Source organism: Dermacentor variabilis, chromosome 6 (genome assembly GCF_050947875.1).
Source record: "Dermacentor variabilis isolate Ectoservices chromosome 6, ASM5094787v1, whole genome shotgun sequence".
Lineage (NCBI taxonomy): Eukaryota > Metazoa > Arthropoda > Arachnida > Ixodida > Ixodidae > Dermacentor > Dermacentor variabilis.
In genome coordinates, this window is record NC_134573.1 from 145,533,187 (window position 1) to 145,561,186 (window position 28,000).

The 28,000-nt window shown below is 47.1% G+C and overlaps 1 protein-coding gene across 4 annotated transcripts in view; it reads right to left on the bottom strand.

The window, feature by feature from the left end:
• LOC142585399 (uncharacterized) overlaps positions 1-28,000 on the bottom strand; it is a 532,153-nt gene that overhangs the window by 501,795 nt on the left and 2,358 nt on the right. Inside the window, exon 1 of one of the 4 annotated variants that reach the window (XM_075696132.1) lies at positions 22,150-22,296. The exons of the other annotated variants lie outside the window; for them this stretch is intronic. The gene's annotated coding sequence lies outside the window, so the exon portion shown is untranslated. Of the gene's footprint in view, positions 1-22,149; positions 22,297-28,000 lie in introns of those variants that run through there. 4 annotated transcript variants of the gene reach the window in all.

The window sequence follows — 28,000 nt, forward strand, 5'->3', positions numbered from 1 at the left end:
AAGTGTGAGACAACAATGCTGCCAAGCTCTACACAATGCAGGCAGGTACTGTTTTTTTTTTAACATGCTCGATTAAACATACGTGACCGAAGAATAGTACCATTTACGAAACTGCCGCTGCATTCTCGAACAAACTCAAGCACGCGTATAAACACTGCAAGGTCACTTAACAGCACACGGAGGAAGGAAAGTGCCGGTGACACTTTTGTTCCGAGGTGTCCGAACGGCACGCATAGATCGGCACCTCAAGGAAAAGAAGCGTCTGAGTTCAGTGGCTACTACTACAATAATCTCTCTCTTTTTACCCCGCTTCACCCTTCCCCCTGTGCAGGCTAGAAAACCGGAGCTGCCTCTGGTTAACCTCCCTGCCTTTCTATGCATCCTTTTCTTTCTCCCTCTCTGCAGATAATATTGTAACAACACGGGGGAAAAGGTGACGAAAGCAACTGCACGACACGCCTTCGCGACCTTGCTCGAGTGACTCCAAGGTAGGTGACAGTGCGCCGAACAGCGAGCGCGGCTTCGAAGTCTGTCGTCGGAAACGTGATGTTACACCCGCAGCAGCGAAGCAGCGGGCACACGTGAACGTCACGGCGTTTGACGTCGCGCTAGTGACGTCATAGCAGGGGAATAAACCCGGAGAGCGAATGCGCTCGCTCTGACGCTACAAGCGAGCAAAGCTTGTCGCTAACGCCAACGTGCATCAAAGCTATGAAATCGGGCGAGTGCCAGCTGGTCTGCAGAGCTCGTTTAAGTTCTTCTGCGGACACTTTGTACTTATTGGCCCGTCGAGCATGTGTGCATGTACTTTGCAACGAGCGTGCTTACTCGTTCTCTCTCGCTCTTTCTATTTTTATCGTGACATCGACTATCGCATCTGACCATGCACGCGCAACAATGCAAGCAGTCAACCAAGGCAGACGTAAACACGGGATTTCGCTTTTTTTCCTCTTGCTTGTATGAAAGCTCTTCTTGGACACGCACCGTGCGACAGAATTTTCGCAGCGCAGCTGCGCAGGTGAGCTCAACCATGCGAACTTGCTCAGCGTAACTGCGAGAAATAGCGCCCACGAAACGAAACAACATAAAGCGATGAAAGAAGATAGGGCGGAGGGATGACCGAGGCCGAGAGAAGCCGCGGCAGCTAGAGCAGTCCACTGAACGAAACCAGAGAATTCGAAAGAAAGGCCGCACTTGTATGGGTGAAACAGAGAGAGAGAGAGAGAGAGAGAGAGAGAGAGAGAGAGAGAGAGAGAGAGAAGAACATTGGAGAACACGAACAGCCAGCAAGCGAGTGGGCGCAATAATTCAATAACATCGCTACACACACGTGTACACCACGCTTCGCGGCCAACAAGTGGCACATTCACCGCTTCTCTTCTCGGACGCATTTTCAAACTGGGCCCGCGACGGGGTAAATTACGACCTCGAGCGTGGCAGGTACCATTTCTCGTCTCGTGTCGCAGCCGCCTCTCGAGCTGTGCGCGCGCGCGCGCGAAGGGCGATTTGGCGAAAGCGAGAGCGGAAAACCAATTCCACGAGGACCGTACGTTGTACGAGAAGCCGGACGACACAACCGTTTCTCTTGAATTGTTGGATGCGCCACGCGACGCCAGCTAAACGAACACGGCGCGTTCGTGTAAACAGGACAAAGGCGCGCGCCCCAACCGAAAGTGGCTTGTTATTGTCCTGCGTACGCGTCCGCGGGTTGCGCACTGTGTGCAATATAGGAACGACGCGAGCGGGAAACGGACACGAAAAATTAAGGGGGCGATGAAAGCTGGTCTGGGAGAGGCCTTGACTGCACCGAAATATAACAAGAGACTCTGCGATGAAGCGCCAACTTTTCGGCGAAAACAATACTGGCTGAGAATGAGAGGGAGAACAAATGACCATTGGAATGTTTTGTAGCGTTAACAGACAAGGACACGAGAGAGAGAGAGAGAAAGCGCAGGACACCCGAAGCGCAAGTTAACCGCGCTATCTGTGCTCCTATAGTTCTTTTTAATAATTATTTACTTTTTTTTTGTGCTCCTGCCAACAAGCTTGCAGCAACAAGTGTGAACCTGCACGTATTACCGCCCGTTAGCACCAGTTGCTACGTGGTTTTTCTGTGCTAAACATAAAGGTGGTTTCGTTTTTGTCGCGGTTCCAGTTCTGTTGCAGGCCCTAAGCTTTCACAGTATACCTCCATCCGTATTGGTACAGCCGTGTTGCAAATCTACTGCACATTTCTTGTTGTGAATCGCTAAACGATAGGACTACAGAAAAAGAACAAACCAAGACTGCTGGACGATGATGATGATGATGAACCTCTGTCATGGCTCGCACCCACTAAGGGGGATAGGCCAAGAATCGGGCGGCAGGAGGTAGCTAAAGGGAATTCTTATTTCTGCTTAATAAAGTTTTTTTTTTCTTTTCTTCTCCTTTTTTTAAACTTTGCTACACGTACAGAATGGTGGCTGCTGGCACTGACTAGGTCGCTCATCGCCGAGACGGCACAATGAAATTCGTCACGTCACTGTGATGTACCGGCGCGGCGATAAGTTAAAAAAAACGAGGTCTAGTTATTTTCCTCTGTAGTAACCAAGCTGTTCTCGCCATATGAATCAAAACAGATATGAAAAACACGTGGCAAGGGCAAACTGACTTACTCTCTCTCTCTCTCTCCGTCTGCTAAACTTTCCTTTTAAAGTGCGCGAATGGGAATGGAAAAAGGCACGGTTCGTACGACAAAGCACCATCGTGTGTCTCTCACCGCATTGACTTCGTTACCGTCTCCTCATACTGAAACAGGGCAACTTCTGACGGCGAAAAATATTTAAAAAGAAAAGAAAAATCAGCGGGCGATCTGCCCGTGTCCTACACACAGACATGCGCGGCCGAGGAATGCGAAGTCGCTTCGCTATCCGCAATGGCGAAATGCGAAGAAAGGAAAGAAAGAAAAACACAGAACGAAAGGAAGAAAAGCGAAGAATACGCAGCACCGGGATTCCTTTCGTTCCTGCACACCTACACACGGGTCTAAGGCAAGCGTGCAGCGCTTCGCAGTACACAGCTCGCATGCCAGTTCATTTCGATCGGCGCTCAACGAGGTATGAAAACGATATAATCAAGCTTCATTTACTAGGGGTGCCTCATTGGCCTACGGTTCGGGAATAGATGCTGCTATATATGAGCACTTCGTGGTATGCACTTCGACGACGAATATCTCGAAAGTGTTGGTAGGGAAGTGACGTCTGCTTAGCAGAAGTCCTGATACTATAGTATCAGGACTTCTGCTAAGCAGACGTCACTTAGTATAGTATAGTAACAGGACTTCTGCTAAGCAGACGTCACTTAGTATAGTATAGTATCAGGACTTCTGCTAAGCAGACGTCACTTAGTATAGTATAGTATCAGGACTTCTGCTTAGCTGACGTCACTTCCCTACCCTGCTCAGCTTCGATTTCGCAATCGCAAGATGTGTCTTAAAGTGGATAATTCAAAAAAAGAGAGATAATTAAGAGAACGTAGGTAGACAGGGAAAAAAATGAACGCTGCGATTTAACGTGCCAGCAATTTGCGCGACTACACAGCTATAAAAAAAGAGTCTTACGGCCCGCGTGCCGAATTGTTGTGGGAGCAGAAGCCTTTGTCAGGCCACACGGATTTTAGCATTTGCTTCTTTTCTGTTGTAAACAGGAGAAATAAATTCATTCATTCATTCATTCATTCAATCGTTCGTTCATTCGTTCATTCACCCGAACACGCCGAATTGCGCTACATATGCTTCAGGTCGTTCAAACTAAAACGCTCGCAGGAACGCATACGCGCACAAACGATGAACTGGGTACATTTTGCTTTAAGGTTTATTATTATTTTTTTTTTTTTTGGCGGCGCATCAGGAGGGCTAGCCCGCCCCTATTTTTTGAACCCTTTTGCTCTTCACCTCGGGTGGGCTGTGTATCGGAATGTCCCCCCCCAGTGTAGGGTAGCAAACCGGGTGCTCGTCTGGTTGCCCTCCCTGCCTTTCCTGTCCTTGCTCTCTCTCTCTCGCTCTCTACACGAACCACACGGACGCTTCAGCCCGTATCGAGGCGAAGCCATGACGATAGCGCGCACAAGCGACTCAGCCAGCGGGCGTGCAAGCGGCTTTTCGGGAGAGCGCTATAAGCCATGAAACGTTGTATTCGCGATTGTTCTCAATGTAATTCATCACGACTCAAAACTGCCCCTGCAGGTTGTTCTCTTGCTCGGTTTGCGCGTGCATGCAGTTTTCGTTTTTCTTATCGTCCTTGGACGTCGTCTTTTTTTTTTTTTTCTAGTTTGCTGACGTACCCTTGCGGACGGTCGCCAAAGGCATTCACTTGTCTTTGTCCTCCGTAGAACGCATACGAGTGACGCGACATCGCCGTCAGCACTGACATTCCAAATCTGAAAGCTACTTCTGTCGATATGTAAAGCTTATATATATATATATATATATATATATATATATATATATATATATATATATATATATATATATATATATATATATATATAAAGATATCCACCAGCGGCACTTATCTTTTTGTCCACGTTCATTTCTGTTTTCATTCCTCTTTTGTACATTTAAATTTCAACCACAGTTAATTTCCCCGACGCTTTCCTTGGCTTCATTGTCTGTTGGCCTCTATGGTCATGAGTGACAAAAATCCAAAAATCGAGCCCCTCGGTCTCTCTCTCTCTCTCTCTCTCTCTCTCTCTCTATATATATATATATATATATATATATATATATATATATATATATATATATATATATATATATATAAACTGTTGAAAACAGCAAAATTGAAAAAGGAAGAGCGAACAAAGAGATGGAATGGAGTGATATACTATCCGACTTTACAATGATCATATGCGTAAAAATGTTTATTTACCTTTCCTGACAAAAAAAAAAATGAAAGAAACGCTCAGTGTACAGTCAGTGCTCGTATTTGTCTGCTTTGTTGTTCGCCCATGTATTTACAAGAATACTTCCTTTACAGCAATAAAAATATTGTGTTTCTCCACCGTACAATGACAAAGAGCACGAGAGAGAGGGAGAGAGAGAGAGAGGCGCTCGTTGGCCGCCTTTAGACGCAATCTTGGGGCTATAGATGAGAGACGCCGTAGTGGAGGACTATGGGCTTCCTTAACGCGCACCTGAATCTGCGTACACGAACGTCATGGCATTTCGCTCCCATCGAAATACAGTAGCCGCGGCGGCAGTCGAACCCGCTACGTCATGTTCCGCAGCATATTAACGCGATAGCATTAAGGGCCCCATGTCGCAAAAAACCTGGCGTCGGCGTCCGGCGTTGGACATCGTTTCGGCAAAACGATTTTTTAGCCATCCATACCTACGGCCCTCCATGTGGCGCAAGGAAGTTACAGAAGTAATTGAATTTCTCAAGCTAAACTACGTAGAAAAATCGTAAAGTACGACTTACACACAACCTACAGACATGACAGCGTCGGATGGTAATTTGAATATACGAGAAAAGATAATTCTGTTACCCAAAAACTCAAACCCCTTTTCCAGCGTTTCAACAATTCATAGACCGGCCACGGCGTCCGCCATTCTTGCGCGCCGACGCGCGACTATTGAAACGCCACGGAGCGCTCGACTTCACCGCATCGCGGCCGACGCAGAGGCCGTGTTTCTACCAGAAAGCCCGCCTTCGTGCATAGCGTGCGCCACCAGCGTTTCCACGTAAACATTGCGGTTACATAAGCTGCAGTTGCCGGGAAGCGTGAGAAGCAGTGAGAGATCTTTGAATGCTATCGCGTTCCACTCTTAAAGGCGAAGCTTAAGGGTCCTCCAAATGATTGATTGATTGATTGATTGATGGAGCAGTCAGAGATCTTTGAATGCTATCGCGTTCCACTCTTAAAGGCGAAGCTTAAGGGTCCTCCAAATTATTGATTGATTGATTGATTGATTGATTGATTGATTGATTGATTGATTGATTGATTGCGTTCAACGCGTCAGAGTAGCAAGGGGACACAGTGGAACGTCGTAGTGATAGGCCCAGGATTAATTCGTGGTGACTCGAGCGCTTCCTTAGTCCGTGCACAAAAGCGCGCGTTACCTATTGATGAGTCGCTGCGGAAGGCCAATCTCCAGTCCGGGGCCGCCCGCATCTCTTCACGGTGCAGCGTCACGAACACCCATTAGCGCAAACGCCAGGCTTTCGCGGTAAGACAGGCAGAGAGAGAGAGAGAGAGAGAGACGGACAAGCAGAAATCGCGACAGTAGCCATTCCATCATCGGTATAGCCACAAGAGATCCTGATCGGAGTGCGGCCGCCAACAATTATGCGGCGGCGGTCACGATACCCGACACCTGAGCGGGGCTAATCACCCCGAACGCTCGTGCCGAGCGATGCGACCGAGAGGACGCGTGCAGGATGCTTCCCACGCCATGGCGTGGCATTAAAACCGTAGATATATAGGCGACGAGGTCGGCAGCGTGCTCGTTAGTGCGAAGGCGATCAGCCACGTGAGAAAGAGTCGTTTTCGCCAGAAATACGACGTGGCTATATGCGGAAGACACTGTATACCCACCCGGAACTTAAGCTCGACACAAACGGGCAGTCACGCACCAATAAATCAATGGCGATTGAGCGGTAAATGCGAGAGAAATGCGCGGGCATTACGTCGCAGCTCTTCGAGGTCCCGGATCCACAACTGCGTTCACCACGTTACAAAGTTGATCCAGAGCTCACTATATGTATACATGTATAAACACTACACATACAGGCTCTTCTAAGCTCTCCCATTCCCTCTCTACCTCTACCACGTGACCAGCTTCCTACACACACACTTTTTTTTTACGCTTTAACTCCTCCTATAAGGCATTAAAAGCAATGCAAGTGCATCGTACACATTTTGGAATCTGCGCGAAGCGAAGCTTTCGCGAATTGGTTAAACGCTCTAAGGTTAAACGCTCTAAGTTAAACCAATAGTCTAAGCGTGGCTCCATAGCGAAATAGCATCGCGCCTCGAACTCCTGGTCTTACACGCGGACCAGAAATGGATGCGCGCAGCCCGCGAAGAAAGCGCTTTGTGTCATTCTCTAAGGGAACACGCAACTGCAGGCGACAATTTGTGCGAGCAACCGAGTATTACGCGTGCACGAACTTTCGCATCCTGCTATGGTGCGAAGTCACACAGAGTGCGCTGCGTCACGTCGAGCGATTTTCTCTCTCCCTCCTACCCTCCCTCTCTCTTTTAACCCCATCCCCTCCACCCTGCTGGCGCTGAGCCGTGCTCCCGCACGGGTTGCAGAAAATAGCGCTAGACTTTTCTCCTTCCCCACAAGAACCACTTCTCTCTCGTAAGGGGTAGCGGGATTAGGCCTGCGGGAGGATTAACCTCGACAGTTGCGACGAAAGCGCATGATTCTGCCGCACCGAGAACCTCTATATGGTGCACCCAGAGTTATAGGGGACGCTACAGGTCAGGCTCACATAAAGTCCCTAGATAAGTTCTAGGGACCTTAAGCGCGTACAAAGGAGTCAGGTATATATATATATTTTTTTTTTTGGGGGGGGGGTGAGAGAAGTCGCTTCGGGACGCCAAAATACAATTACTTTGTACGCCTTCTGCGTTCCTTCCACACGCCGATAGCGTCCCCTAACTCTCGGTGTATATACAACGCTTCTAAAGCTCCCTAATGAGCCACATTCTGAGCAATGTGGCCACGCTGCTGACCCGTGTCACAATCCACGCCAAGAGAGCTGCGCCCGATTCTCGTTACAACTGCCGATCTGTGGATTGTCTTGCGGCAGGGGTAAAGCAGTTAGGTTATCAGTTCTTCACAACAGCGCTCCCCATATGGCTAGGCATTCGCTCCCTAAAATTTATTGAGCAATGTTCCGTGGAAAGGATGTACGGTATGAACTAATGATATACTAGGCGCCTCATTACGTTAGTATTCGAAGTAACATACGTAATCTCAACGCAGCATCGACTTAATGGGGAAAATAGGGAAATACGACGCGTTAGCATATTTACTCTGCTTTTTCTTTTTTTTACAGAGGTTTTCACGTTGGAACTAAGCTTAATCAATACCAAAGTTTTAATATGTAGAGCCCCTTTTAACACTGGACCATAATCGACACAAAGCGTAGCCAGCCTCTTGCCCGAAACTGAATAAGGGGCATTCATGTCTGAATATCAAATTTTCACTACGTTTTATACCGGTACAACAAGCTTATTGCGCTATTTACTTCTGTCGCCTCAAAACATAGTGAAACAACGTTTTTTTTTTTATCTGTGATTTCTGCAAATGCCGAGTAACACCTTTCTGCGCTCCCTCACTGCAATTTCGACAAAAAGCGTTTTTTTTTTTATTACTCTCCTCAATCTGTTGCTTGTATTACTGTATTACGCACCTTGTACACTAGCGCTACCAATATGCCCTGCAAGGCGAGCCTGCGGCTCCCCGAAGCTGCTTTATATACAACAGCCTCTCGTTTAACCATCTGCTCGCACCACTTCAGGTAAATAAAGCGACTTTGAATACGAACGTAATATAAGTTGATCTTTGACATTTTCTTTTTTTTTTATCCCTCGAACGACGATGGCCCAGAAGTTTCTCGCCGTACTGGCTCGTAAACACCCAAAGAGCGTACAAAGCGTCCTACTGAACATATAAGGCAACGCGCACGCGCAACCGCATAGGCTCAGTCCTGCGAAAGAACCGCACGACAGGGATGTCACGACCGCAGCAGGTGCAGTGAGCATTCCGTTCGCAAGCAGCTGCAGAACGACACGACGTCCAGAGGTATTGTAATTGAGTTCAGCGCAGCTAGTTGCCGTGCATCCTCGGGCCCCGGCTCTTTCTAAAGAGCTGGACGAATGGCAACTTATCGGACTTGACACCACAAATAATATGTGGGCTATATCAGAGGGGAAAAATTAAAGAAGAGAGAAATCCTGAGGTTTTGCGCGCCAAATGCCAGAACCCAGATCGGATTACGTGTCACGCCGTAGTTGGGGGAGGGGGGCGGAGGGGGGGGGAAGGTAGTCGGGTTTAATTTTGACCACTTTAGGTTCTTGAACGCGCACTCGAATGCACGGTATGCACGCGCGCTTTCGCATTCCGCCCCCCCCCCCCCCCAATCGCAGTGCGGCCGCAGCGGCGATCGAGAATCGAACCCACGACTAGAATCCCCCATTACGCACGCCATCACTCATCGCTCCAAAGTTGTTTTGGAACGTCCGACCCCAGGAATCAATTAACCAATCCATTGCGCAGTAAGGACGTTCAAATATGCGATGCCATTTTTTGCGATGCCAATTTCTTTCCTGAGTTCTTTTTTTTCTTTTTTTTTAATGAAGAGTAAGCATCGAAAGACGATTTCGTGAAGCGTATGATTAAGCCGCGGTGCGAACTTCCCTTTACATACAGCTCGTTCTACATATATATGTGCGTCCAATGGCACATGTCTCTATAGGTACGGTCGTATACAATATGCACAAAAATTTAAACACGAGAAAGAGAGCTTTTAAACGAAATGCCAAAAATAATTTCACTGCTGTACAGCATCGTCGATCGTCCTTGTTTAATGATCGAAGGACAGACGTTATTGAGAGTCGACACCATTTAAGCACCCGTAGCCACATTGCCTTATTCAATTTCTTCCTCGTTTGTCTCCTCGTGCTTCACAAAGGGCATCTTTTTTTCACGTCCATCGGGAAACACAGGTTGATCGACTCGTTCAGCCGGGGCATTGTCCGCGCGCCCTTCGGTCTGATGCCATCGTTCACTACTAAAATATTACTAAAGCTTTTCAATGACAGCCTCGTAGCTGATGATGATGTATGGGGTTTTTTGGCGCAAGGGCCAGGTATGGCCAAAGAGCGCCATGTCTGTGCTAATGGGTTTGCAATGTACTAATGATTACTATGAGGTTGGTGTGACGTGGCTGTAAAGGGGCCTTAAAATATACGCAATAAAGTGCGTAAAATCTGTATAATAAAATTATGGCGATGACGTATGACTTGTATTATGAACATTTAGATGCATTTAAAAAGAATGGTACGATAGGTAAAATATAGCAGATTATAAGAAATGCTAGAGCACTACTGCCTCCATATGGCCCTTGAAAACACAAGGGCCTGGAGGCATGTGCTATTCAGAACAATTATCGCAGCAGCATCCTCTGGAGCGAGGATGCACTACGAATTTATTGGGCTTATAACGTGTAGAACTACATCCTTTAAGAAGTCGAGGACTGCCTTGGTGTTAAAAAGCGGTTCCTTACCAAGAAACATAGCTGGGTGAAGAGGTATGCAATGACGATATGAAAGAGGAAAATGCTTCTTTCTTTCACGTTCGGCTTCGCGACACTCCAAGAGGACGTGGAGGACGGTCAGCCTCTCACCACATCGACCACAGGTTGGCGGTTCGTTTCCAGTAAGAAGAAAATTGTGTGTACCAAATGTGTGCCCGATTCTGAGGCGGCAAAATAGGACATCTGTTCGCCGTGATTTTGATGGGAAGGGCCAAAAACCTAGCTGTGGCTTTATAACGTGCAGTTTATTGTTTATTTCTGCGTTCCACATGCGTTGCCAGTGTTGTCGCAGTTTCTTACGCAAGAAAGGCTTCAGATCTGTGACCGGGACAGCAACTGCAGAAGAAGTGTTTAGTGATGTGAGTGATGTGGCCATTTGATCAGCCAGTACATTGCCCTCGATACCTCTGTGGCCAGGTACCCAGCATATTATAATGTTCTGGTTAGATGTGTACGCTTTACACAATACCGAATACAGTTCATTGAATACGGGATTTTTATGTTTGTAGAGTGACATTAGGGCCTTCACGACGCTTAGAGAGTCTGTATAGATCGCTGCTTTTGGAAGTTTTGATCTTCTAATATGCTTCACAGCAGAGAGTAATGCGTAGGCCTCGGCCGTAAAGATGCTGGTTTCCGGATGCAGTACATCGGATTCCGAGAAGGATGGGCCGACGGCTGCATAGGATACCCCGGCATTTGACTTCGAAGCGTCTGTGTAGTACTCTGCGCAGGAGTGTTTGTACTGCAACTCTAGGAAATGCATTCTGATTTCAGCCTCAGGAGCGTGCTTTGTAATTTTTATAAAGGATATGTCACATTGTATAACCTGCCACTCCCAAGGAGGTAAGAGATTGGTTAGGTGCATTAAGCGATGCTCGAGGAGTGGGACATGGATTTCATCGCTAAGCTCCTTCACACGCAGCGAGAAAGGCTGTCTTATGGAGGGGCGATTGCTGAAAAGTGTAGCGCACCTCATATCGGTAACGGTATCAAAACATGGATGTTCAGGATTAGAGCGTACTTTAAGGAGATATGTAAAGCTGATGTATGACCTCTGTAGGTAGAGAGACCATTCATTGGATTCGGCATATAGGCTTTCAATCGGGCTTGTTCTGAAAGCGCCTGTGGCTAAACGGATACCTAGATGGTGAACAGGGTCTAGCATCTTTAGCGTGCTTGGGGCGGCAGAGTTATATATCACGGCACCATAATCTAATCGTGACCGGATTAGGCTCTTATAGAGATTCATTAGGCACTTCCTGTCACTACCCCACGTAGTCTGGGATAGAAGTTTCATTAGGTTCATTGTTTTCAGACACTTTTCTTTCAGATGTTTAATGTGTGGGACGAAAGTGAGTCTATTGTCAAGTATAACACCTAGAAATTTGTGCTCTTTGTTTACAGGTATCTGTTGTCCACACATTTGTAAGCAAGGATCCGGAACAAGGCCTCTCTTCCTTGTAAACAGCACACAAGAACTCTTTTGAGGATTGATTTTAAAACCATTTTCCTCTGCCCACCGTGACACCTTGTTCAAACCATGCTGTACCTGTCTCTCGCATACTGTGAGGTTACAGGATTTGAAGCCTATTTGAATGTCGTCCACATAGACGGAATACAAAATGGCTGGTGGTAAGGAAGCGCGAAGCGTTGTCATTTTAACAATAAAAAGTGTGCAACTGAGCACACCTCCCTGGGGTACACCAGTTTCTTGTGTAAAAGGACGTGACAGCACATTGCCGACTTTTACACGGAATGTGCGATTGGACAAATAGCTTTCTATGAGGTTTAGGATATTACCATGAATGCCCATTTCCGATAAGTCTCGCAAGATCCCGTATCGCCACGTGGTGTCATACGCCTTTTCCATATCAAGAAATATCGAGAGGAAGAACTGTTTATGTATAAATGCGTCCCGGATATTTCCTTCAATACGTACAAGATGGTCGGTTGTGGACCGCCCTTCTCGGAAGCCACACTGATAGGGATCAAGCATTTTGTTCTGTTCAAGGAAATGGATCAGTCGCTGATTTATCATTTTTTCAAATACCTTACACATGCAGCTTGTGAGGGCTATTGGGCGGTAGCTTGCAACTGAGGAAGGATCTTTCCCTTGTTTTAAAACAGGGACCACAATGGCTTCTTTCCATGCTGTCGGAAGGTACCCTGCGTCCCAGATAGTGTTGAAAAGTGTAAGTAGTGTCAGTTGCGTGTCATAGTGTAAGTTTTTCAGCATTTCATACATGATTCTGTCAGATCCCGGTGCAGAGCTCTTGCATGCGCTCAAGGCAGCTCTCAACTCTGCAATAGTAAAGGGGCGGTTGTACGGTTCATTCTGCCGACACTTTCTGATGAGTGGCTTGCGTTCTTCTATTTGTTTATATTTGAGAAAGGGTTTTGAGTAATTGTTGGAACTTGACACGCTCTGAAAGTGCTCCCCAAGTGAGTCTGCTTGTTCAAGCAGGGTATCGCCTTGAGTGTTTACCAGGGGGAGTGAATAAGTTTGTCGTCCTTTTATCCTGTTAACCCTGTTCCAGACTTTCCCCTCCTCTGTATAAGAGTTGATACTCGATAAAAACTTCTGCCAGCTCTCTCTTCTGGCCTGTCGGCGCGTTCTCCTTCCTTCAGATTTTGCTTTTTTAAAGTTAACAAGATTCTCCGCAGTGGGAGAGGCGCGTAGCAACCCCCACGCTTTGTTTTGTTTCTTACGGGCGGTCCTACACTCGTCGTTCCACCACGGGACGCGCCGTTTGCATGCGAAACCACTTACTTCAGATATGCATTTTGATGCGGCATCTATAATGAAGGCTGTAAAATATTGAACGACAGCATCAATTTCTAAAGAGGCCATGTCATTCCATGAGATCCTGGTGAAAGTTCTGAATTTCTCCCAGTCGGCTGTATCTATTTTCCACCTGGGAGCCTGTGGTAGACATTCCTTTTCTTTATATGTTCTTAGTAGTATAGGGAAGTGGTCGCTTCCGTAAGGATTGCCGTTTACTTCCCATTCAAGTTCAGAGAGTAGTGACGGAGAGACTAGGCTAAGATCTATTGAAGAAAATGTTCTGTTTGCAAGAGAATAGTATGTCGCTTCCTTCTTATTCAGTAGACAAGCACCAGAAGAGAAAAGGAACTGTTCAACAAGACGTCCTCGCGCATCTATACGAGGGTCGCCCCACAGGTAGTTGTGTGCATTGAAGTCGCCAAGAACCAGATAAGGTTCTGGCAATTCATCTATAAAGGATTGAAATTCATGCTTAGTTAATTTGTGATGTGGGGGTATATAAAGCGAGCATATAGTGATGAGTTTGTTTAGCAGAACAGCTCGCACCGCCACTGCTTCAAGAGGCGTTCGTAGCTGTAAAGGTTGACATGCTATACTTTTATGAGTGAGAATCGCCACACCACCCGATGATGCGACGGAATCATCGCGATCTTTGCGAAAAGTAACATACGTACGGAGAAAGTTTGTGTGTTTGGATTTTAAGTGTGTTTCCTGTAAACACAGCACTTTTGGATTATGTTTGTGGATGAGTTCTTGCAAATCATCAAGGTTTCTAAGAAGACCTCGGACATTCCACTGAATTATTTGTGTATCCATTTTTAAAGTAAATTGGTGCTGTGCTTACGGAAACGGAAGTGATGCCTTATATTACAGAGCCCTTTCGAGGCCCTGTAACCGGGGTTTTGCTCTTTTTGAAGCGTTCGAGGGAACCTCGCCGCTCCTTAGGCGCTTGGTGCGCCTTGAGAATAGGTGTAGTGTCCATTGCCTCTTGTGAGGCGCCGGACACCTGCTCTTGCGAGCGAGAAGTTTCCCGAGAGGGTCCCGCCTTGGAGGGCAAGACCCCTGCGCCCACCAGCCCGGAGGTCGATGGGGCACCCTGCGGGATTTGGCTGCGCCGGCTGTTGCCAGCGCTGGGAGGGGCCGGGGAGATTGGGGCACCCTCTGCTGCGCCCACCTTCGGGGTCGATGGTCCCCCCTGCTCTGTTGACGGAGCAGCGCTAGCTGCGACCGCCGCGGGGGCAGATGGCGTAACTGCCGACTCACTGCTTGTGGGTCGGACAGCCGCCGGAGGCCGTTGTGACGCTGCCCCCTTACGCGCCACATCGGCAAAGCTGCTCTTAGACAGGTATGACACCCGCCTCCGTGCCTCTTTGAAAGTGATATTTTCTTTTACTTTTATGGTCACAATTTCTTTTTCTTTTTTCCAGGACGGGCAGGCGCGCGAGTATGCGGCATGCTCGCCATCACAGTTGACACAATGTGGGGTGTTCTGGCACGTTTCGGAGGAATGTTCATTGTCACTGCACTTGGCACAAGTCAGCCGGCCTCGACAGTTCTGTGAACTGTGGCCGAAACGTTGGCACTTAAAGCATCTGAGAGGATTCGGAACGTATGGTCGAACACGAAGTTTGATATAACCGGCGTCGATGGACTCGGGAAGGACACTTGAGCCGAACGTGAGTATCAGGTGTTTCGTCTTGATCTCTTTTCCATCTCGCCTTATCTTAATTCGTCTAACATTTATAACATTCTGGTCACTGAAGCCCTCCAAGAGTTCAGCCTCAGTGAGCTCCATCAAGTCATCGTCAGAGACAACACCACGGGTGGTGTTCATCGTGCGGTGCGGGGTTATAATTATTTGGGTTTCCCCAAATGACACTAGTGTTGACAATTTTTCGTATTGTTTTTGATCGCGGAGCTCCAGGAGGAGATCACCGCTTGCCATCCGGGACGCCTTATATCCAAGACCAAAGGCTTCAGTCAATGACTTGGAAACAAGGAAGGGTGAGATTGTTCGTACTGGCTTATCTGGTTTTGCAGAATGGATGACATGGAAACGCGGGAACGATTCTTTTTGGCGGCCAAAAAATTGAAAGACTTCATCGGTGCGCCCTCTTTTCTGAGGACGATCAGGTAGTGGAGGGAAGGAAGTAGCCATGTGTGGACGTTTAGTTTTCGGCAGCAACGCCAGCCACCCACCATGGAGTCCAACAAGGGGACGCTGCAGGGCCTGAAAAACAGCGCCTGCAAACGCCAGCTGTACGTTGCCGCTATAACCCAATATGATATAACCAAGGTTGGCTACTCACACAAGGTTAACCCTTGCTGCCAGGAAGGTCGGAAGTAATAAAGAAATGAGAAGGAGACAGGAAAGGTGGAAAGCAAGAAAAAGACGAAGGTTGTAGGGAGAGAGAGACAGGAAAAGGCAACTACCGATTTCCCCCGGGTGGGTCAGTCCGGGGGTGCCGTCTACGTGAAGCAGAGGCCAAAGAGGTGTGTTGCCTCCGCCGGGGGGCCTTAAAGGTCCAAACACCCGGCATCGGCTCAACCCCCAGGATCCCCCTTTCCCCGGACACGGCTAAGCCGCGCACGGCTACACGCGGGAGGGTCCAACCCTCGTGTGCTCGGGTACGTGGTGTCGCAACACACCAAACGCCTGCTTACGCAGACGCCCCTGCGGGGAGCCTCGTAGCTGCGGTGCATTGTACACGTATGTGCATACATGTACCATGCTCGCGCTCTGCGGTTTAACACCACGGTTTCAAATGACGCAGCGCTAAAGCTTATCTGGTACGTTGTATAGGCGGCAGGAAAGATAGTGAGATCGTTATGAAATCAGTTTGTGACGTAGTGCTGAAAACGCACACGCACGCACGCACGCACACGTATACACACAGAGACACACAGAGAGAGACGGACACCCAATTTTAAATCAAAATTATATAGCTCTACATCCCAAAACTACGACGATGATTTGGTTATGAGACGCGCCGTAATGAAAAATTTCGGATTATTTTTGACCGTTGTAATGGTTGGGGTCGGGCATATAATAGATGGTAGCTGGCCCATGCCGTCGTCCAACTCATCCACGCTGAAAACGTTGTTGAAGGGAGAGACTTGTTCTCATCGAGAACGAGGAATATGGGATTTATTTACAGTATCTACATGAGAACGTTATAGTTCATCAGTCTAGCATGACCGAAAGAGAATGCACACTGAACAGCCGACGACGACTGCTTAAATACACTCTGTCCTCCCTAGATCGCTAGGTGAGGGAAAGCGGCCGTTCAACCATCGACCGATGGGAGCGTCCAGTCATCGTCGCCGACCCGCCTTTCAGGGGGAGGGTTTACAAACACACTTCCGCACAGGTTTCACTGACCACACCGAGGTGAGAGGATTCTCGCAGACAAGGGTCCTGCCCCGAGCAGTGGCGCCTCTTGATCCCAGTGTTGACTTCGCAGACAGTGGCCGCCGCGTCTGTCCATTGACTGACGACTTCTAAGACCCGGTGAGACGGCGCCACAAAACTTCTTCCAGGAGTTATCTCGCTCCAATCAAACCGTGAAGACGACGGCGACTCCACAAACAACGCTTGGTCCGCCGACTGCGTCTAGATATGCCGGCGCCGTTCGATTGTGGACGCGGCGCATTGTGGTCCTTACAAAGCGAGTCGTCGCAGCAGACATGGTGGCGCCGATGGGCTGTTCACTTGGCGCATTGTTGTTTTCCCAAAGCGAGTCATCGCAGCGGGCCGGGCAGGTTTCGAAGATCGCTTCTCCTCTAGCTCGCCAGCCCCGGCAGGCCATTCGTAACACCACGTTGGTTTTTTTCTTTCTTTTCTAACGTGTACCTATGTACGGTACACGAGGGTTTTTTGCATTCCGCCCTCACTGGAATGCGGCAGCCGCAACCTGGTAGAACCCGTGACCTCAAGCTTAGCGGTGCAACGTCCAAAGAAGGAGATAAAGAGAGAGAGAGATAGAGAGACGCCCGTAATTCGAGTTTGTAAAGGCCACATGCCACATATTAAGCCGGTATCTGTCACACAAGCGATGTGCTCGTCCGTCCAAGTAGCTCGGTCCAAATTACGTGTTCGATATCGTTCATCTGTCCGCAACAGTAGGCGAACCATTTTGCGGGGCTTTTTGGGCGGATTCAATTTCACGTGTGTCAGGGAAGAGAAACGGCACCAGCGGGAGTGTCAACGTCGAAAGGAGAGCAATGAGCTCAAACCGATGGTTCGCCGACCCGCCGGCGCGAAATGATTCACGCCAATCAGTTGTGTCACGTGCACTTCGGGTAAGGACGGCTTCTCAACAGAACCCGCGCGCATACGCACGCAAAGAAAGAATGAACGAAAGAAAGAAAGAAAGAAAGAAAGAAAGAAAGAAAGAAAGAAAGAAAGAAAGAAAGAAAGAAAGAGAAAACGAGACGCCAGGAGAGAGCGCTTGGTGCGAACTCACGACATCGAGAACTTTCTTTTTCACGTCGAGCGTTTTCAGGATTCTCTTCAGTTTTTTTCTGTCTGTCTTTTGTTTTACTTCTTACTCTCTATCTCTCTCTCTTTTCGGCGGCACGGGCAACGGCGACGTTCCTGATTCGCCAGCTGTGCGCCTAGAAATAATTACACGTTTGGACAGCGCTACGCCAGGTGCCTCACGAGCGCTTGACGAGGTGGCGGTAGGGAAAGAAAAAAAACAATAAAATAAATAGGGACCTTAAAGAAATACGGTTAACCTCGACAACTTGACAGGCTTGTCTGGAGAAACCTCTTCACAAAAGTCACCCCGTTCGTCGCGTTTGGGTGTAGTCAAAAAAGAAAAAAAAACATAAACGAAAGAAAAAAAAAAAACGGACTCCAGTGACAATTTGATAATGCTAATGTAATCAACCGACTCGATCCGTCGCCCAGAGCGCACAACGTGTATAATACAACAGAACGGGCCCATAATATTGATCCCCCTAAATTTTTTATCTCAATACGGGCAACCGAATGCAGAAAATTTCGAATACGAAACAAACGCTTTTGTTTGCAATTTTAAGTATTCTCCACTCCAGAGATAGGCATGTAATAAACGTACCAGGGCTTGTGGTGACCGCTCACCTGCAGCTGATTTCAAAGGTGGATGGAGTTGACCGGAATTTGAACTTGCACTGCGTCTATATACAGGATCAAGAGAAGACGAAGTATCTCCTGTTTTTCAGAAGCAGAATACGCGGTATTCGATTCACTATACGCGAAGTTCTATATCTCGAATACATACGCGACAGATTAGGAAATTTCAATACTCTGAAACACCTCCCCAATTAAACAAGCCTTGAGAGAGAAAGAAACGCCATTTCTGCAGCATAATTATGCGTTCCTATAGCCGTATAAAATTAACAAGGTTTGCCGTGCATGGGAGCACCGCGAACCCTATTTCTTTTGATTGATTGATTGATTGATTGATTGATTGATTGATTGATTGATTGATTGATTGATTGATTGATTGATTGATTGAGCAAGCTATATAGACAGTGTGCGAAGATGGCTTCTATCGTCGCAAACACGGACATTTAAATTTCTTAAGACGCAAAATTCACTTTTCGCTAATCATCACAAATTGTAGCGCGTATATGAAAGTACTATACACAGTCGAGGTCCCAAAATACAGGGGGAAGAAATATCAAAATGTGGGGTATATCTGCACGGTAGAGGAATTCAAATTTGGAAGGCGATTATTACAAAAAATTTCGCTGTACACCGACGGCGTTTACTGCAAGCTAGAAGCAAAGAAAAGCAGTAGTAGTCAAGACCCATGTTAAACAGAATGCCAGTAGGGGTGTGCCAACAGTGGTTTTTGAGACCGAATCGAACACAAATCGAATAGTGCCAGAAGCGAATCGAATCGAATACATTTTGGAATAATGAACAGCCGTTATCACAATTAATATAAAACGATGTTCACCTCCCTGTAATCTTAATGTTACAAAGTTCATGTCGTTACACAGTACTTTATGAAGCGTTGTTTATTCAAAGCACAATTGGTGCATCAGGAGCAAACAAGTAGTTTCTTGGTATGCACAGGGCGCCTTCAGAGAAGGCGAATGATCGCTGTACAGCCTGTAAACGATGACCACCTGAGTGACGTAGTCTCCTCCACTACGCAAGCCCAAGTTTTATGTCCATACTATGCCCGTGGGGGTAAAAATTTGACGTATGTTCGCTCCAATTTCATGTTTAGCTGGGCGCAGTTGACGTTTCGAAATATTCGAAAAATATTCGAAATACAGTCGCACGTAGGAATAACGACTATTAGATTCGAAGACCGAGTCGAATAAGACACTATTCGATTCGCTATTCGAAAGTTTCGAATATTCGCATACACCTACAAATGTGTCGTGCAGACTACAATTCGAATTCGTGGTGTCGAACACAAATCAATCCGGCGAAGCTTCGACACCAACGCTTTACACCACGGATCTCTCTCTCTCTCTCTCTCTCTCTCTTGACCTCCCTCAAAATCGTTTGGCGCACATAGAGCGACTCAGTCGGTTCAGGGGTATTATCTGAGGAGGCGGACACGTACAACAACTCACAACGTACATGTGACTACATAAAAGCATTCACAAATTTACTACCGAGTTATTCACTTTGTAGGACGCGTGTTCCTGCTGCGAAATTGAAGTCGAGCAGAGGCGAAGTCATGCCTACTACGCAGGAATTCTGCAAGACTACATAGTGCAACTACAGTTGTGTCGTCCAGTTAAAATAGAGACACGCGCTTCGGAGAAACTGCTGACCAGAACACCGTTGTATTTCACTGTGCACTTAAAGGTCGGATATCTCGAAATGGTTGCTACTGTTTTAGTACTTCTAATCAGCGAACATGACTTGGAGAGAGAGAGAGAGAGAGAGAGAGAGAGAGAGAGAGAGAGAGAGAGAGAGAGAGAGATCGAAGCCCGCTTGGCTTCAATTTCTCTCCCTCTTTTCAACTTCGCTATCGCAATTCATTGAAATTCATAATAAAAAAGACAACGAGCATTTTCCATTAGCCACCTTGATTAAGCCTTGCTATTTGAGGCTTGAGCTGGTTGCCTAAGGACAAAAAACATACCGGAGCAAATGATTGCAACAGGATGAGGCAGGTGTCTACTGCAGTAAAACAAAACAAAAAAAAGAAATATCGGAGACAACTCAGAACATCCTATAAAGGAAAGCGAAAGTATTCACCCAGCAAAACCCGTAGGATACCGTACACCTTCCAAAAGCGCGGGGATTTAAAATGGGCGGAAGCGTTAATCCGCTCAGTAGTCGAGACAAGCATGATACGTTAAGGGTATTGGTGAAAAAAAGAAAGCAGGGAAGAGATTGCTTGATAAGATCGGATCCATTACAGCCTTATATAACGGTACGAGGCAGATATATAAGTTTTCAGGAAGATGAAAAACAAAATTAAGGAGATGCAAGCAAGATGCATCTAGACTGAAAGGCACGTATAGCTCACACGATTAGCTCAAACAGACAAGGTGAATATTTGTCACCGCCCCCATTTAAAGGGAATGTCAGTAAATCAATTCCAGTGTGTTTGTTGCGATTGCGAAGTTGAAAAGAGGGAGCGAAATTGAAGCCAAGCAGGCTTCGATCTCTCTCTCCCTCTCTCCAAGTCATGTTTGCTGATCAGAAGTACTAAAACACTAGCAACCCTTTCCAGATATCCGACCTATGAGCGCTTCACCAAAGAGCGTAGTATCTGCGCCTTGTCAACGCAAGTTCGTCAGCCTGTACCTCAGGCGGCGGTTAATGAGCACCACCATATATGCACCAGTGGCTCTGTGTGCAATTATGAGAGGCCTGCATACCTGACATCGGGACTGCTTTCAGCCACAGTTTTATGCGAATAGCTTTTAAGTTCATCACATGCCTGTTCCTGAAGAGGAATGACGACGTTCGCTCGTTCCCACCATAAAAAAGAAAGATATATAAATAAAAAAACAACGTTAAGCTTTTAGTCTAAACGATTTCTAGATTGTGAGATCCAGCCCAACAGCAAACAGGCACCCTGATGCCGTGAACCTCCACCACTGCAAATACAAGTCATCGAGTTTAACGCGCCGTCGGGTGCGCCTGGTTTAGAACGGACGCCGTGCTTCACTGCTTTGGTTAACCTTTGATGGGTTGAGGTTATTCGACTTCGACAAAAAATATATCAGCACACCGCTCGTTTCTGCGCCCCTACAATAAACATGAAATTGCGCTCGCTTTGTAATCACACACAAAGCATCGCCGCTCAACTTCGGACGAGTCGTCAGTCCTGTATACTTTAATGAAGGTCCCGTTGCTCTCAGCATGCACCCAGATGTGCATTTCAGCTGTAAGCAGTCGTGCTAGTGAAAAAAAGATCAGGGCGTTGAAGGAAGACGAGGTACGAGGACCGGAGAATTAACCAAGCTTGTTTTTACCATCGCGTATAATTTATCGGCGCGAAAGCACACCTAAACTGAGCTTAACCAAACAATGCGTGCACTGTACTAAAACAGACTGTCTGTAATAGACACTGCATGTTTCGTTTGTGGCCTATAGGCCTATAGTCAGGTGAGCACTCGCTTCACCTTTAGCCAAGGAGCCACCAAATCTGAGTTGTATTGATTACCAAATAAATAGGTAAATCAATAAAATGAGCAAAATACAAGTATATACTTATTCGACGTAGAAAAAAAAGAAACGTGCTGACTGAACATCTCTCGGGACCTCTTTCTTTCGACGCCTCCAATCTATAACATCTCTATCTAACAAAACCCCACGTAACAGAAAGCCCTACCACCCGTTTGAGTTCAGCCGACGTACAAAGCTTGTAACATGTAACATAAATTCGATGGACTAGATAGCGCGATGGACCCAGGTTCGTCAATCCACACGCAAAAAAAAAGTATGCTTAGCGATAAAATAAAATTAATTTGCTCTTTCCTGTGGCGTGGAAAAAAAAGAAACATAGAAGTGTTTCAAGAGAAAATAATAATAAACTAATAATATTTCCCAAAAAATATGACTTCACGGTTACTTACCTGTATGTTGTGACGCATTTAACGCTATCCTGGAGCAGGCGAAGCGCACTTGAAAAGCTGCAGCGCTATGCGGGCGCTGTAGTTGAAAGCAGTCCTCTTTCTTATTCTCCTTTCATTCTCTCGATGTATACATTGTCCTCGCTTTCAATGGACGGCGAAAGACGAACGCTTAGAGCCGCGAAGGTGACTCACAGCTACACCGCCGCAGCGCAGCCCGCAAAGCAACTGTCTGCATTCGTGCAGCAGCTTGCACCATGAGGAGTATGGGAACAGCGGATACGCAATCTGTGTAGTAGATCGGAACGCCGCAACTGCTGGTCAAACACTCGCACAAAGAGGGGGACATCGGCTAAAGCACGAGCAAGATCGAGGAGGCTTAACGCAAGCAAACAAACAAACAAACAAACAAACAAAAACAAACAAAAACGAAACGCACAAGAAGAGGCCAGTTAAAGCTAACGTTACCTCCGTGTGTAGAAGAAGGAAAGAAAGAAAGAAAAGAAATTGTGGCCCGTAGGTCACGCAATGAAGTGACAGAGAGAGAGAGAGAAAAGAAACAGCCGCTAGAAAGTTGGCCAACAAACGGATAGCAATATGACAGGTCGTGAGGCTGGGATAGGGGCAGCTGTGAGGTGCGCCATATGCCGAGGATACAAGTTAAACGAAAACGAAGAAGAAGAAGAAAAAAATAGATCGCCGCGAAACAGCGTGCACCTAGATGTCACCGATAAACCGTGACCGACCAGCTGTGCCCGCCGACCAATAGCGCGTTTGAACTCCACTAATTTTCCCACGTGCGACCACGACCAGAACAAAGAGATGGGGCGAGAGAAGGCGGTGGCGGGGGGATCGAGAGAAAGACGTCAGGCGAAGAGATACAAGCTAGAGTGGAGTATTGCTGGTATTTTCTTTCTTTACTGCTCCGGGCACCCGCACAATGGAAGGTCATACGCGCATAACAGTGTCAAGAGCTGTCATCCTCGTATGCAAATGCGGAAAGAACGCCTGCCAGAAACGCCCACTCACGCAGCGACAACTCTGCTGGCTCTGCATCGAGTGACACTCTTGCTTCTTGTGCAGCACTTCCGGTTCACCTCCTGAACGGAGGTGAAAAGAGGAGTGTCACTCAATGCTCCTGACACTAAAAATAGAAACGAAAAAAAAAAACAGTACAGTACAGAATTCATGGGTTTCATTATAGACATGACGTCAGAGCATAAGTTAAACGTTCATAACTGGAATAATTAGAATTAAAAATCGCTGATTACCGCACATCAAAGCACAGAATCGTAGACTTTAGAGACCCGTCAAGTGAGCGCGACTTTGGCGAAATTCCTGGAAACCCGGAAGTAGAAAGCGGAAGGAATGACGTCGCTCATGACGTTACACACAAGAAGGTGGCGTGACATTTAACAGGCTAATTAATGGAAAACAGTTGCCTGGCATAGACTGAACACTGCCTAGCAGAGCGGATGTGACGCGAGTCCCTCTCTCGCTTCTCTCCCGGCGCTCACCTGCGCGCTCGCTTGCTCGCAACCGCTGCGCGCGCTGGTCACATGCTCTGACGTCATCACCGGAAAGGGCACATATTGTGCGCTTCGTGAGCCGCTCGCTGGGGTCTAGGCTTCGCCCAGTGACGCGTGCTGGTGAAAACCCGTTAAACTTCGTAAAGTACTGCCACGCTTTGAAGAATGCCGCTTCCTCCTCGCGCGCTCTGGCCGAGGCCGACGCCGCGTCGCTATTGGCCTAATAGCATCACGTGGGCCCTCGCGCCGTGCATCAGCGCCATTTTTTGCTCGAGAAGCGTCTACAGAGTGGCGAGGAGCACATGTTGGCGCCGTTCTTACGCTCGAGCAGTGTAGGCGGCGCCGCGGTCGAGGAGGGAGCGAGAAAAAGAGGAGAAACGAGGAGTGAAGGCAGAGGAGAGTGTCGCTGCTTTACGAAGTTTAAGGGGCTTTAGTGCTGCTCTTCCTCCACTCTCGCTTCTCGCCCACATATAGTGCCAGGGGAAAGACGTTCGCTCGCTTCGCCTACGGAACACCAACGCCGAGGTGCGAGTGCCACTAAGAGACAGCTACGTCAAAGATTAGGGTCGCCTACAATTTTATTTAGCTGCGCGAAATTTTGTTAAGAACTGCCTGTGGCAGATAATAGAATTCTAACCCTTGATCTAAATTACTCGATGAGGCGGCCATTACTTCTACGAGAAATGAAAATGGTTAAATCAATAAGTAACATAATTACGCTAATCAACTTTTTCAAGGTTAATTACTTTACGCCAGATATTTTAATCTAGCCACTGAGCTCGCACGGTGTATCCACTTGGAACGAATTCTCTGGACAGCACCAATTCCGAGATATTAATTTTCAAAGTGCTCTTCGAAAAGCACTGATGTTGCAGTTACTTCTGTGCTTCAATATTTAAGACAGCAGTTTCTTTAAAAAGCAACTGGAACGCCAATGCATGTTGTCGGACACTGAAAATTAATATCTCGGAACTGGTGCTGTCCTTAGAATTCGTTCCAAGTGGATACGCCGTGCGAACTCAGCGGCTATAATTCGTACATTGAAAAAGAATTAACTGAAATGATAATTAGCGTAATTATTTTACTTATTCAACTGAACATTTTGATTTTTCGAAGAAGTAATGGCCGCCTCATCGAGTATTTTAGATCAAGGGTTAGAATTGTGCTATCTGCCATAGACAATATTTTAAAAAAATGTGGCGCAGCTAAAAAAAAAAGACACCCTGTATATATCGTCGCCTATCAGGCGCTAAATTCAAACGCGTGCTAATGATGCAAATGATTTTTTAATGTAAACACCTACTTTTCTGTTTTGTGTGATAGTCTAGTTCAACGTTTCGGTGCACCTGGCAAGAGTGACACGGCATCGTCAGGCACTATATATGCAAGGTGTTTCGCGTAATTTGAACCAAGATTTCAAAAAAAAGAAAAAGTGCTTAGCCTCAACTAATGAAACCAATGGCATATGGCTTGCCGTCATGTGTCGCTCCTTAGATTGATTTTCTTTATATTCCGCTTAATTAGTTAATTAACTAAGATAAGCTATGCAATATTTCTTATATTCCCTTTAGGGACATGTGCATATCGTTGCGTTGTAGATGGGATTCAGCAACGACCGATCCAATTTCTGTAGCAACGTACATACTGCGTGGTTATTTTTGTTGTTGTTGTTGTTGTTGTTGTTCGGCGTTTAAAGAGATCCCGCGAAATGTGAAATAAAACCACGTGACTGCGCTCGTGCACTACAGCATTGCAACGCTCTCAACCGCACTTCGTGCAAAATAACTGTGCGCGCGATGCGTGGCGAAGTAAGCGGCCGCGGTTCTAGGCATCGGCTTCACAGTGCGTCAGCATCTTTGGCGGCGGCACACGGAAAGGATGCGCCGTCGTCCCCGATAAGCGGTTCCTGATAAGGCTCGACGCACGGTTGACGGCGCTGCAATACGATAGCGCACGAGAGCAGTCACGTGGTTTTATTTCATATTTCGCGCGCTTTCTCTAAACGCCGGAAAAAAAAAAAAGATCGCCACGCAGCGTATGTACGTTGCCACAAAAAAAATTGGATCGGTCGTTTCTGAACCCCCCCCCCCCCCCCCTAGATTACAACGCAAGGAAACGCACTTGGCCCTAAAGTGAATATTAAAAGAACTGCATAATTCATCTTGGTTAGTCACCTAATTAAGCGCAATATAAAGAAGTACTCTAAAGAGCGTCACACGGTGGCAAACTTCTGTCGCTGGTTTCATTCAGCTGCAGTTAACTGCTTTTTTTTTTAAAGCCTTGGTTCAAGTTACGTGAAACACCCTGTATATTCTGCATTTAGCGGTGTCTCCCGAGTCAATTTTGTAAGCTGCCTCGAATAAACGAATAAAGAAAGAAATCGATGCAAAATGGCGGCGCGCCGTCTGAGCTCGAGGTAACGGGTTCGATACGGTTATGTGGTTTGCCTACAGAAGAGCCCGTGACGCCAAACCGCAATCCATACTAAACAGCGTCTATTCCGATTTTACTTTTCTTTCACTGCTATATTTTTCGTTATCACAATACGTTTTGACACTTCTCGCGATTAAACGGAGTTGGGGCACACCCGGCGGTAAGCTTTTGCTTGAGCTCTTTTAGCTGCGGGGTGGCCGCCATCTTGTTTGTCCTACGCGCCGGAACCTAGCGTATATAGCAGCTCCGCTGTTAAAACTCGTGCATAGGACGTACGCGCAAGAAATCCAGGTAGTCGAAATTATTTCTCCACCTCTACTATACGGTGACAGTTATGTATCAATCGATCAACGTTGCTTGCATTCAACTATCTGACGATGCAGCAGCGTATTAATTTGGCACCACGCGACGGCTGTGGATATATGAACGGGCACACCGATATCGCGAAAAACCTTGATGTCTATTCGTTCAATTTTACTAACGCTGTTTCCTAGGCAAGCTCGTTTCCATTTCACCAATCTACGAAAATTCAGGATCCGCGAAATATACATGGAAACTGTATCTGTCGTGAACATCGGACAATATGTCAGCGTACGCAAGAATGAGCTCATTTTCATTAAAAAAGTAAGGCTATGCAAACTCAGCTTCAATCAACGCATGCGCACTGTAAAGAATTCGCACGATCCCTCTACCACTATTATGTTTATGATGTGTAAATTAGTGAGCTAGCATAATTTTTCATTGTTACTTATACCGTGCCTTTTCTGTATGTCGTTTTTTTACCTCCTTTATGTAGCTTCTCCCCTCTATACGGTATACTCACTCTGAGGGCACTGTAAATAAATAAATAAATAAACTGAAGGCCGCGCATGTATATCGCACGCAATCCGCGAGCAAACACTGCAGAGGCTGTTATGCCGCGCGATCGAGCGCGTGGTGTGACTTCGGGACATTCGCGGGAAACCCGCGACTGGCGTAATATTGGTGCGCGCCCTTCCTATAGGGCAGTTCGGGGAGCTTTCATGGGGAGCTTTCAACTGCGGTTGCGTGCCGCGATCCGTCAGGCTGTCTGTCAACAGTGGGGAACAAGCTTGGGAAGCAGAGCACGCAACGACTGCGCCCTGGCCCGCCTATACGCGCACAACGTGTGGAGACGAGATAGCGGGATACAATTGAGAGGGGTGTGACTCGAGATGGTTAGGACTGTACCGTCCGGTGGTACTTTCCAAAACGTAACACTACTACAGCTACCGATATTATTACTACTATACTATACTGCGCTGCCGCTGCTACTACTAATATTCCTACTGCGGCTACGCCGGCGACCACAAGACGCTGTCAGTGTGCGGGGCCGGTTTTGATGGGTTTAGACAACTAAGCGGCGATTTCTTGTGACTGTCCGACCGTTTTCGTGGGCCGATCTCGAAGGTAGCGAAGTTTTAACGCAGCTGTAAGAACCGCACGGTGGCACCCTATATCACGGTGGTACCGGTACCGGTGGTACACGTGGCTACACTCCGACACGGGCGCTTAATTGTATATGTAGTTATCTGCATAGTTACGAATGCTACTAGTCCATATGTTTATACCTACGTAGATAGTCGCACAATGCTGCCCTATCGCCATTCGACCGGTACGTGGATCCCACCGGTACCTGGCTCTCGCTGTAAAGCAACAGATCAGCCGTCAGAGACGCGTAAATTACTTCGTTGTATATATACACGCGTTCATCATACACATGAAAGTTAGGAATTCGGACCGGGACATAATCAATCGTTCGTTATACAGATAATTTCGTTGTAGAAGCGCTCTACTGTATATCGAAAGTACGCACATGCCCAGCACATCCGTCTGCAGCTGTACCTCTTCCGATATAAAAGCACCTCGGTTTC